This window comes from Planococcus citri, chromosome 4, assembly GCF_950023065.1.
Source record: "Planococcus citri chromosome 4, ihPlaCitr1.1, whole genome shotgun sequence".
Lineage (NCBI taxonomy): Eukaryota > Metazoa > Arthropoda > Insecta > Hemiptera > Pseudococcidae > Planococcus > Planococcus citri.
Window position 1 is genome coordinate 10,516,853 of NC_088680.1, and position 14,089 is coordinate 10,530,941.

At 37.9% G+C, this 14,089-nt stretch overlaps 1 protein-coding gene across 2 annotated transcripts in view; it reads right to left on the reverse strand.

Annotated features, from left to right (window-relative positions):
• LOC135842525 (uncharacterized) overlaps positions 1 to 14,089 on the reverse strand; it is a 257,307-nt gene that overhangs the window by 126,005 nt on the left and 117,213 nt on the right. The window lies entirely within an intron of this gene.

A 14,089-nucleotide genomic window follows, 5' to 3' on the forward strand; every position in this document is an offset into this window, starting at 1 on the left:
CCATGGATCAAAATATCCAAATATGAGCCAAACGAGGATGAAGAACATCCAAATCAAATCAAAAAGATTGAATTGACATTAGAGCAAAAAGCTTTAGACATTTTAGAATTTATGAAAACAAATGAGAGTGAAGCTCGTCACGAAACAAATTTACAACGACCAACAATAAACACAGAAGATTACTACTGCGCAATCCCCATATTTATAGACAATGTACCTATACCAGCTCAGCTGGACACGGGGGCATTGCCCAATGCAATGACAAAACCGGTAGTAGATTACCTAACAAGAGAGCATCCTCAATGGATCAAATACATAAAACTGGACCACCCAGTAAACTTAAAATTAGCTGATAATAAAATCATACGAGCAATGACACATATTGTAGAGGTATGTGTACGCATAGGCAACCATATGCTAACAATGCCATTTTTTATACTAGACACTGACGGATACAGCGTCATAATTGGTAGACTTTCACTAAGATACTTAGGTATAAAAATTGACTGTGAAAATGGTCAAGAACGAGCTATCTGCAACCCTAAGAATGGTATACCGTTCACAATACCTTTCCTCACAGAAGATGAACGTTTTGAACTAACACCTAGATTTGGTTATGGTAGCTTACCATTGAAAAACATGATGGTATGTCCACAAAATGTACACAGTACAGTACGAATGATAAAAAATCATACACAGTACCTAGATGAAGACTGGGCTCACGAACAAGAAAAAGCCAGAGAGCTTTACAAGAAAAACATGAAAATAGACTTAAACAATCTCGTAGTTAAGGGATGGATTACTCTTGAAGAAGCAAACAATGCTTGGAAAGAACTAGAAGAATATTGTGACATTTTCAGCTTTAATGCTGGTAAATACAAGGGCGAACAAGTCCGATTCAAATTTATAAATGACGGTAAAGAACCTGACTTGAAAAAATGGAGAGGAGAAAAATTCCGACCCTCACAAAAGATAATTGAATCTTTACGACGAGCAATATCAAAAATGCTGAAATTAGGCATAATAAGACCTTCAAGGTCAAACTACATAAACACCACAGCTCCAGTAATTAAAAAATCTGGAGACATACGTTTATGCCTAGACGCTGACGAATTAAACGCAGTTTTACAGAAAGTACTCACTGAACCAAGTCCGATAGAATGGATAATTTACGAGAACACAAGTGACAAATATTTTTGTACTCTTGACTTTACGTCAGGATTTTGGCAACTTGTTCTACATGAAGCTTCACGAAAATTCACAGCGTTCCAAGTATGCGGACAAGTATATGAGTTCTGTAGACTCCCTTACGGTTTAAAAATATCAAGTGGAGAATTCGTCCACATGATGAACCAAGTTATTCCTGACCAAAAAGGAATTACAAAATTCGTCGATGACGTGAAGGTATCTGGAGCTACATTCCAAGAAACACTAAAAAGACTATTACACGTATTCGAACGTATTCGTGAAAACGGACTGAAATTAAATCCTACAAAAACACAATTTTTTCGCGAATATGCGGAGCACTTAGGATTTGTAATATCCAAAGACGAAATTTCCAAACAAAAGGATAAAGTTACCAAATTTATGGAATTTGTGGATAAATATACAAACAAAAAAGGTAAATTTAATATCACGACAGTAAAACAATTACTACAACTAATCGGACTAACAGGTCTTTACAGGAATTTTATTCCAAATTACATGCAATTATTGCGACCAATTTATAACTTGACTGTAGGTAAAAGTGCGAAAGATGGCAAAATACTGTGGGGCCCAGCCCAAGAAGAAGCTTTTGAAAAGCTAAAGACAGAATTCTGTGCAGATTTTACATTGAAGCCACCACCTCCTGACGTCGAGTTATATCTCGATACGTACGTAAGTGAAGATGCTATGAACGCAGTTCTATTTTACATCACAAATAAAGACAAAGATGACGAACAAAAGCATATATGCTTATTTGTATCGATCGCATTCGAAGCTCACCAAAAGAATTTTACACCTTTTGATAAGGATATGATGGCGCTAGTCCAAGTACTTAAACGCCTACAAATGTGGGTATTCGGACGTGTAATTCACGTAAAGAAAAACCTATTAGCCACAATAAATAAATACAGAGACATGATGCAAACGCATCGCAAAGCAGCATATTGGATTACAATGCTCAACTGCTTTGACTTACAATTTTCAATGACCAAATCAAATAGGATGCTTTATATGATGAAAGCACCTGAACTTGAAATAAAAAATTTCGAAACGATGATTTCTACTTTTGACTTAAAATTTTTGGACGAAAATGTCCCAAGACTTTTTGACAAAATGTCAAACATATCTAAATATCAACAAACTGATGAAAATTGCATCGCAATGATGAAAATAATGAAGGAATATATACCTGTAAAAAACAAAAAAGAATTAGACAAAAAGAAACGGTTACTAAACCGATACAAAATTGTAAATCAATGCAATACGAATATCGGAGAACGTACTGAATCCGACACAGACGAAGAGATTCAAGACACTGTAAAGAAAAAGGAAATTCTTATGAAAAGACTTGATGACGATACATACGTTCCCTACTTGCCAACAGAACTATTTTATGACACAGTCGATTTCCTACATACTGCCTATGGCCACACTAGTGCAAATAAATTAGACGCAGCATTTCGTCGCATTTATTACCACCCAAAATCACTCGATTACATTCGAGAAATCACTAATGCATGTATAATATGCAAACTCAATAAAAATTACGCTCAGCCAAAAGTGCTTGAATTCGGAAAAATAGAAGCCTACCCAATGGGAGAGGTACTCTCTGTAGACATTTATGGACCAGTTCCAGCTATACAAGGGGCACCTAGATACCTACTAGTAGCCAAAGACATTTTCACGGGCAGAAATTGGCTAAGATCGATGCCAGAAATCAAAAAAGAAAACGTTTGTCGAGAGATGAAAACAATCCTAGAATGGATAGACAAAAAGGGTATTAAACCTAAAAAAGTAATCTCAGACAATGGGAAACAATTTATCAATGACGACTGGTACAACCTGCTGGAAGACAGGAATATAAAAGTGGCACACACGAATGCCTACAATCCTCAATCGTCGTCGGTTGAACGAACGATGCGGATTATTGGAGACAAACTCCGGACTAAAATCAATAAATTACACGATCCCTTTACAACGCACATATGGTGGCACACATACGTTCAAGAAATTGAAGACGAAATAAATAATACACCAGGTCCATTTGGATTTAAACCAAATGAGGCCTGGGGCATACAAGATTGTATTACTGACAAAATGCCACACAAAGGGGCCAAGTACGATTTTAAACATAAACTGATAAAGTTATTACATAAATTAGCAAAGATTAAACTACCTTCGATGACAATCGAACAAAATCACAAAACAACATTAATCCCTGAAAAGGATGTATACTCGGATCCAGACGGCTATGCGAGAGTGACAGCTGATAGAGCCTGCTCCAAGAATGGAGACGAAGACGCCGTAGCAGGCATTGGAATTTGTTTTTCAACTGACAGTACAAAAAATATTTCACAGAAATTGGAATTTGACGGTGAATTTAGTCTATCTAATAACTATGCCGAACTAAAGGCAATTATAGTCGCACTAGAGACAATGTTAAAGAACAACTTTAAGAAAGTAAAATGCTTTTCGGACTCCAATTATGCGATCAAAGCATTAAACTATACTATCACAAGATGGCAACAAAACAACTGGCTTAATTCTCGTAAGAAGCCAGTACACCACAAAATTTTATTTGAACGAATTTTGGAATTAGTGAAAAAATTCACAAGTGTACAGTTTATACACGTCTATGCTCGTAAAATCGAGTACACAAACGTAATCGCAGATCAATTGGCGAAAAAAGCAGTCTACACGACTGAACACATGAAATCCAAAGTGGAATCAATGACTCCTTCTCAAATAATTGAGAATTACATACGCGAAAGGCGTAGACTACAACGTATTGAAGAAGAATACAAATACAATAAGGAGCATCCTGATCCTACCATCTTGAAAAAAGGAGACATGGTTCTACTCACGAACCATAAACAATCCAGTAAGGACAAGTGTACTGGAGAAAAATTTTACCCTAAAAAAGTGGGTCCCTACCTAGTAATAAAACGTACAGGAATAAATTCCTATTTACTAGAGCCCACAGACGACTCAAACATCAATCGTGTAGCCAATATAAGGCAACTCACTCTTTTCCTAACTCAAAAGGAGATCGACAGAATGGAAAAGGATGACAAGTTACATTCATACATTGATCAACGAAAAATGATTGACAAAATCAAAGACTTCCTAAACAAACATAAACATGATGATCAAAAATCATCAACAACTGACTCGGAAGAGGACATGCTTGAAAGAATTCAAGGTATACCATTAGCAACTGATGCGGAAAAGAAAATTTTCCACGAAGGATCAAAAATGGTCATAAAAAAAAACTTATTGACGTTGCTAGAGAGCAAAGACTTCAATTACGTAATAAAAAGAAATTAGAAGCGCAGCTTCAGCCCAAACAAACACAAAATGAGGAAAAAGAAAGTACTCAGGACAAAAATTTGACAGACGAATCAACTGGGGCACAAAAAGCTCGAAAGCTACGCAAAAAATTATACAAAAAGCGTAAACAAGAAAAATCAGACAATGAAGCTAAAAAAGCTGATATAAAAAAGAAAAAGCGAGTAAAACTTGCAGCGAATTTTACGAATCAGCCACCTAAGACTGACGACAAATTAAAAAACAAAGAGGTAAAAAACCCTACCAAAAAGAAAATAAAATTACCCACAACTACTCAAAATTCAGGGACACAAAACCCCCAACCATCCACAAGTGGAATCAAATTACGTCGATCAGAACGCATGGCCGCTTACAGGCAAAGAATGGGCCCTACAAAGCCTAAAAAACTTAAGAAAACACTAAACGTCATAGACGTAGATGCTATCGACGTAGTTGATTACACTGATGGAGAATACATCAACTATTTTGCACCAGATCCTTGTGAGCTAATCAAGGATGAAACTGAAATCTCCTCTGACGAATCTGAGCTTGACAATAGCAGCGACGACGGCCAATCGATCATAATGTCGCTAACAGACGACGATGACGTAGATCAGTTAAAAACTGAACAAGAAAAAGTATACGACGCATCGTCAGACAGTAGCTCTGAATCAGACTCAAAAGACAAGACCGAGAAACACAGCAAAAATACAGAGCTGAAGAAAATTTCAATCCTAAAACGTCCTTCACAACAGGAAATAGAAAACATGATCAAAAGAGATCTCGACTTTGAACCCACAGAGGTTTACGATAAGGCTAATGAAGCTGAAAAACACAAAATCAAACAAAAATTCATTGAAAATTACTCAAACTTATCAAAAAAGATGAGACCAAAATTAAACATATGCGTAAGCAAGATCGTAGGTGACGCTTCAGTAAAAAAATACCTAAGAGATCAAGTACAACTTGAAAAACTAAAGAAAAAAGAAAATCACGAAAAATTACGCCAAGACATGGCGGAAAGACGAGAAAAACGAATTACATTGGAAAAAGCTAAGAAAAAGCTTAATGACCTACGAAAAAATGACGCTACGTAAAAAGTTTCGGAAAAATCGCGAAATTTCGACTAAATAGGTAACATACCTACCTAACAAAAATATGCATAAAAAATTTTCTAGACAATTTTCATTTACTCCTGAATATAGCACACATCCAACGCCGTTGGAATTTTTCAAATCGGATGAAAATTCGCGAAGTTAATTTTTCCCTCAAAATAAGGTAAATTCCCTTCGAGGGAAAAAGGGAAAAATAACTTCAAGTGAAATTTAGACAAACGAAAGTATTTCGAACGTTTTTTCGTGAATAATCGAAATCGACGTATTTTTCAAAGAAATTAACCTACGTGTGATACAAAGTATCGAAAATTGTACACCTATTGATCTCACGCGAATTTGCGACGTAACGCGAGTATTCAACCTATCTTTCGTGATAAAATTTCGTGACAGTTTTATACAAATTCGTACAACGAAAATCGAAATGGCAATCTACAGCTTTACCCTAGAAGTCCGTCAAAGACGACAGGAGGCGACGATCAACATCGATTACATCAGTGATTTTGGAGACGCGAACAGACTTATACGAATTGCAACTTTTTTAAACTGGATGCACAGACTTCGAATCTTCAACGAACCGGAAATCGCCAGCAACGACGGATATGTCATCACGGTAACTCGAGTCGCAAGACGTGGAGACAAAATAAGAACGACGGTGAAAATAAATGGACAAATACGTAAACGACCATCGATACCGATAGCCACGTTCAGAGAAATTTCAGGAGTTTTTGGAATACGACGACCTTAAGTAAGACTTAAAATGTACCTACGAAGAAAAAATCTTCAATATCGAGTCGAAGACTTAACATAATGCGACACAGTCGCTACTTTCGAAGATTTTCAGCCAAAAGGCTTAATTTACAATTAAGATTGACTAGAAATAGAACTAGAATTAAGAGTGTAAAATATGCGAATAAAAATTCTCCACGACGTTAAAATGACTAGACTTTTATTTAGGTAAAACTTAAAAATAATTAACAAGCTAAAAACAGGTAAATAAATTTATTTCAATAAGAAGAAAACCGAATTTGAGAAATTCGCATCAAGACTACAAGTTCAATACGTAAGTATTAGGTACAAAATAGGTAAGTAATACCTACGTAACTGAATAATTAAATTCAAATACTCAAAACTATTTTCGCGTAGCGAATACCTAAAACTGACTTTTCCAAAATTTTGAAACACATTCCGAACCAAAATTGAATTTTAATATTGCGACAAGCATCACTTTTTGATTCGAAGTCAAAATTTTTCCAAAACCAACGAATAAACAGAAGTAGACAAGTTTACTTCGGAGAATTCATCGAACACGATGAAAGCGACATTTGGCAACATAGCCAACACAAACCGATTCGATCGAGCTGATTGTATTAGCCGATTACATGACTAGATTTTCTCACATAAAACAACAAGTTTTTATTAAAATTACATAACAAAGGAAAAATATTCTTATACTAAAAGATGCACAGATTTATTAGGAACATTTCTATCGAAACAGAATTTTGAAATATTAATTAGCAACTGAAATATGACGTAAAATTAATCGAAATCGAGCATAGCTCGACACGTTTGCAATTGGACAGCAGAAATTCCTAGAACTTATCGTAGTTACCACTACAAACACATCACTTACACGATCGGTTCGCAACCAGCCGCCCGACCGGCGCCGTTTTCGCCAACCGAACGCTACGAACGTAGAAGAAGTAGGTAGGTGGGGGACTCAGATAAGCCGATACAACCGGCTGCATCGAGCGACACGCCGTACTTTACGAATATTATTGTTCTGTTCTCCGTTCGGGTATGTGCTTGCTCGTGTACTTTTGCGAATTTCTGCCTTTTTAAGCTGAAAGTGTTTATAAAACGTGTCTCTTTTGACGTGTAATTGTGCGAATTACTTCGCGAACTGCTTTTTACTGTGATTTATCGAAAAATCCAAACATTTTTCGCGACTTAGTGCGAAAGGATTTCGGAATCCAACGTGCGCCCGGTAGTGAGACGTGCGATTCAAGTCACGATCATACTTTTGGGTAAAGTGCGATTTATTTTATACTCTTAAGCTCGAAAGCTTAATTTCTAATCGCGAGTGCGAATGTCGGAAGGTGAGAAAGTATACGAATTTCCACCGATCGAAAAACGGCTCGCGGACATAGACCCACAGTGGAAAGTGTCGACGAATCCGAACGTTGACGAATCCGAAGTGCTAGCGACGCAAAATCGCGACTTTTGTGCATATCACACACAACGATTCGGACTTGCCACCAAACCTGGTGATTGGATCAGAGTAGCGAGAAAAATCGTGAAAGAGGCCAAACCTGGACCAGACGAGCCAACTTCAAGTACGAAAAGTACAAATAACGACGAAGACGGTGAGTGTAAATAATAACACACATTTATTTTTGCTTTTTAATGCATGACTTTATTTACGTAAAATCGAAACATCGGTGAACAAGTGCCGAATTTATCGCGTATTTTTTTTCGTTTCATTTTTGCTTCACAGATGTCGGCGCTTCCAGCATTAACGTGCGAAAAATGCCACCTCGTAATCTTCAAACCGGCCATCACGGCAGACCTAAAGGAAGCCGCCACCGTACTCGCAACAAGTGATTGCAAACACGTATTCCACGCAGCATGCGTAAGAGACATGTGTACCGAGGCAAGCGCCAACGGACAACAAATGGTCCTCTGCCCACGTGATCAGTGTAACATGACACTTTACGCCTCACAATTTCACCTAATGCAGACTACGCTACAAGCGCTAGACTTACGTGCGCTGGCAAACTCGACGGTGGAAATTGAGGCTCAATTCTGGCAGGATAGTCACGCCACTAGTGAGCAACAAATTGCGCAAACCCAAGCTTTAGTAGCGAAGCTACAGGCAGAACTTACGAGTACGAAAACTCAACTCGCTAAGACTAAAAGTCTTTACCAATTAGCTTTATCTAAAGCTAATGAAAGGCGATCACGATCAAGATCGACTACACCAGCGAGAAACGCTGACGACGCATCCGTTATTCTCAGCACAGCTGCGAACGTATTATCAGTTCAATCTGACAACACAAACCAACCTGGTACATCAACATCGTCACCAGCTTCCTACGCAGCTGCAGCCGCAATCCAACCGGATTTCGAAAATATTCAACGTCCGATACATGAATACAGACCACCGCTAAAAAGCACACAAGGTCAAAAATTGCCAACAGGCAATATTCAGAAGAGTTTTGCTCCGAACCCAACGATAAGAGGCCGAGCTCCGACTCCAACTTACAATCCACAACAACAGATGTTACAACATCAAATGCCGCCGCCACGGCTACCAAGAGGAATATCCCCCGGCAACATTCGAATGTCGAAAGCAAACCAACAACGTGCCGCAGCAGCACAGCAGCAAATGGCACCAAATGCCAACGTAAATCTGGCAGCAGCCAGACCTGACCAGGTACCTCCTCACGTTTCGGTGATGGACCAGGTACCACAATACGACGATCAAGGCAAATTGATACCACCTGCGCTACACGTACCTACAACTGAGAAACGTAGCATTTACCGCACACAACAGACAAAAAGTCGAAGCAAACTAGAACGTGAACGTAAAGGACCTTTCGCACAGACAAAACGAGAACACGATCGATTTTTTCGACGATATGCGATAAAAGCAACGACGTTATATCCATTCTTTCCACTGCAATTTTACCCGTGTCGATACACACTCCTCGCGACGTTCCACAACCAAGCCGCGAACGGCGTATACACTGCAGTTGCAGCTCAAGACGTCCTAATGATGGGAGATGGATATATTTGGGGAATGATCCAATATATGCTTCGACTTCGACAAAATATGCTACAAGCATTACACCCAGGACTCTACCGACGTGATTTGAGCATTGTCGACCTGATCGACTGCCTAACTAAGTTAAAAAACTTACCACCTCGAGTCATGTACTCAATTGGAAACTGGGACATGTTCAATGGCATGTCACCGACGACTTTCCGCGAACATTATGCGGAACTATTAAGACTAATGCGAAAGTATAAGGTTAGAGAAATCTACCTTATGCCACTAATGTATTTTCCCGACCAGAATGAACAGCTGGTAGCAGCTTATACGAAAGTTTTCACTGATTCCTGGTCGAGAACCTACAACGGTATCGTAGAGATAATGGGACCTGAAAACTTTTTCGGCAACATGCGACCAAACATGGACGATTTTGGACCCTGGTTTGAACCAGAGGTCTATCACGATTACGTATTCGCAATCCGCGACGATCTTATCATGCCGCCGAAAGATCCGAAAGAGCGAGAACGTGAAGAGAACGAAGGGGAAGAAGACGCCTTCCAATATTACGACGACGATACTTCTTCGGAATACTCGCAATCGTCTCAACATTTCGTTCAACAGGACGATGAATTTCCGGAAAAACAAGCCGAATTACAATTCGAAAGCCCAGGAACGGACTACATACCGATTGGTCAGCAACAAGCTGGAATTAACGACAATACACTCGTAAACGCGGGACTTAGTCAAGCTAACTTGGAGCAGTTCAACGCTCAACAAGCGCAACAAGCGCAACAACATGTTGCAATGGAAGGTATCGAAACCACACCGGAAACGGTACAAAAGATGGTTGATGTACCTGGAGGACAACAAATGATGAACATTTCGACTACCAGATTCAATCAAGCTTGCGACGAATTGAATCAAACTATTCAGCAACATGCTCCTGAAACAAAACAAATGCAACCATTTGGAAATAATCAAGTTGCAAAACACCAAGGGCTACCCCCAACGATCGATAAACCAGCTTTCACCATTGTAAGAGATGGAAAAACTGAGTACACTGGACACAGTCCAAAAACACCTGAAAAAATGGAAGAAGGAATGGAAACAACTGTTCAACCAGGAACGGTTCCATTTTCAGAATACCCGTCAACGTCCAACCCTGGTACGCCACAGGCGCCGATAAACACGACGCAAGGATCCACAGGACCATCGCCGAATAAGTCGCAAAATGCAGCAAACTTCCTTACTAGTACGCCGAAACCTCAACGCCAACAAGGCGAAGCGAATAGCAACAAAGATAGCGCAAACGCTACAATCAACCACGAAGATGCTGACATGCCAGAGAGCTAATACGATACAATCGTAAACACGACTTAGACACAGTCTAATACATAAAATCTGGTGAAAAATAACAACTACGTACGACTCAGAAAAGATAGAAATTCTGACCATTTTTGAAATAATAATTTCAACTTCCAAATTGTAGGTACCTATCCGAATAAAAGTAGGTACTGATAAATTCAAAAAAGGTTTGAACCTAGGGACCAATTTCACCAGAATTTTCATTAAAAAATCTTCCACTCGAAGTCTTATTCATTTTTCGTAGTTTTGAACTTTGTCTAATTTTCAAAAATCGAGTGGACTAACGTAAAATTGCAAAAAATGAGTCGAAATTACTTTTTAACATAATCGCGCAGCGATGTAAAATTGACATTTTATAAAAATTACCCACAGGGTACCTTATTAATCAACTTTCTCAACAGCAATCGTCGAAATATCATCGTAGTCGCCACTGACTTGGCATCATCGCAACCAAGGCGAGGTAACATTCCGCCAACGTTTTATTTCAACGTCGTTATCTGTATTCGAAGAAGTCAACTTTAACATCCGACGATAATCATCTGTATTTTGGTTCGATAATTTAATCCGCTACGTTGCATTTTTCGATTGATATATTATTGTGCTGATTGTTATAATTTGATTACATGTAATTTTGTTCGGTCACAGACTGATTAATTTTTGTTTATCGATAATTTTGTTTTCGAAAGGACTGATTAGATTTAGTTTTATTTTGTAAGAATTTGACAAATTTGTTTTCACGATGCGTAATTTTGGACAGTTGTTTTTTATTTTCATAAGTTGTGTATTCTCGACGCATCGATACAGTCCTATTTTCTATTGTATTTCGTAAACTTTTTGTAAATTTTTAGAAGTTCTAAGTTTTTTGTAATTTTTTCATACTCGACGTACGACACGACATACTGCCACAGGCAGACGACACGTACCTCCTACGTTGGTTCACAGTAACCAGACTTTCGGTTCGCTTGTTCGATTCTTGTCTCGTCTATCCTTTTCGATTTGGGAGTTTAAAAAAATTATTAGTTTAAGGAAAAAGTCTTTATTTCTGTATTCTGTCGCTAGATAGTACATACTTACCCGATGTTTTCAACTTCGTGTATTCTGTCCTTATTCGTTGCTCGTATCTTCGGATGCGATGGCGGGTGGTGCAGGGTCGCGAAGGGGAGCTTCGGGGGTATTGCTACGTGCACAGTGGGCTAAAATTGGATTTACTCTGCCTCGAATTTCCCGCAGTGGAACACCACGAGGGGCAGAGACTGCTCCCACAGGGATCAGCCTTACAGCTTCGACATATCTTTCTCTCTCTGATCCGTGCTTTCCACGACTGGTTATACTCATTGAGTAAAGCCACGAAGGGGCATATGATAGAGGGGAGATATGCCGGACCTGTAAGGGTTTTATAGGATTAAGTATATGTGTTGGTAACACTGATCACGCGTCGCGACACAGGGCTACAAGCCCACGGAGCGGCGCTGCGGCCGATTGTTATATTGTTGAGGTACGTAGTGATCGGACGTGTCGACGCGATATAATCTCGGTGGTGTATTATAGCCATAATTGGCAAGAAAGCATATTATATTAGTTTTAATTATTGTTTAATTAGTTTAAGTGTAAGTATCGTGTTGATACATATAAACCTTCTAAAGGTATTTAATTGTGTTTGTTCTTTTACATTTAATACAAAGTGTCTTACACGTGACTACATTTTACTTATTGTGTGATATAATTGATATAGCCTTTGGCCGGGGTAAGTAATATTCTCAGAGTATTCAGCTTATGCAGTATCACCAAGTGGTACATAATATCATTATATTTACAGTGGGAATATTTTTACTTCAAAATTTTTCATTTGATCTCCACCCCTCCCTTCCCCTCTAAAGACTCTGTTTGAACATGGATTTGAAAACTTGAACATGACCTATCAAAATGGTATAAAATTTCGCGCTGAGCTTGGAAATTGCAGTCATTTTTCATGTTGACCCACTCGGTGGAGTTTTGCCCCCTCCCTCCATAAATTCAGAGAATGGATTTGAAAACTTGGACGCGACCCATCAAAATGACATGAAGTTTCGCACTGATTGTGAGCTCGAAAATTGGAATCAATTTTCATTTTCACCCCCTCCTCTCGCTCCCCACATTCGATTGACTGTTTTTCTCATGGCTGGAATGAAGTTTGGAAACGATGGAGCTCGGGATAGCGTTTTCTCGTATTTCTGTTGTTTCTTAAAACACAAATAAATGGCTAGCAAGACTCCACTGCACCATTAATCAGCTGATTACATCACAACTATTGTGCTCGACATCTACGTGTTAGTTGTGAAAAATGAATTTGACCGAAATAGTTGTTACCTATTCATTTTCATTCTTTGTATTTTTTTCTCATTCTTATTTTTTTCGTTTTTTTTTCATTTCATCTCATTTTTTTTCATTTACACTTTTTGTATCTTTCATTGTTGTTCCATTTCTCTTGTTTGTATTTTTTTCTCGTTTTTCTAATTTTTCCTATTACATTTGATTTCCTTTCATTTATATTTTTTTTCATTTTTGTTCCAATGTTGTTACTTATTTCTTTGTACTTTTTTCTCAATCTCATTTTATTCATTTACATTTTTTGTATCATTCATTGTTGTTCCATTTTTCTTGTTTGTATTTTTTTATTGATTTTCTTTATTTCTTATTTCATCTGATTTTTTTTTCATTTATATTTTTTTTCATCTTTCATTTCTGTTCCAATTTTCTTATCTGTTTGTATTTTTTCCCATTCTTATTTTTCTGTTATTTTTTTTTCATTTCATCTCGTTTTTTTCGTTTGCATTCTTTGAATCATTCATTGTTGTTCCATTTTTTTGTATTTTTTCTCGTTCTTCTAATTTTTCTGTTTTTTTTTCTCATTTCATTTTTTCATCTTTCATGTTTGTTCTAATTTTCAAATTTTTTTGGTATTTTTTCCTTGAATATTGTTTTATGTTGCAAGTGTCATAATTGTTACATAAATCCTCATATACAGACGCGTAATGTGCAACGTGTTCAATTTCATAGTTGACTTTATGGAGGGAGGGGGCGAAACTCCACCGAGTGGGTCAAAATGAAAAATGACTGCAATTTCCAAGCTCAGCGCGAAATTTTATACCATTTTGATAGGTCATGTTCAAGTTTTCAAATCCATGTTCAAACATAGTCTTTAAAAGGGGAAGGGAGGGGTGGAGATTAAATGAAAAATTTTGAAGCAAAAATATTCCCACGCAACGAATATGAGATTCATTCTGATTTCGTACTCATAAATCCTCAGTATCGACGTGTAATGTGC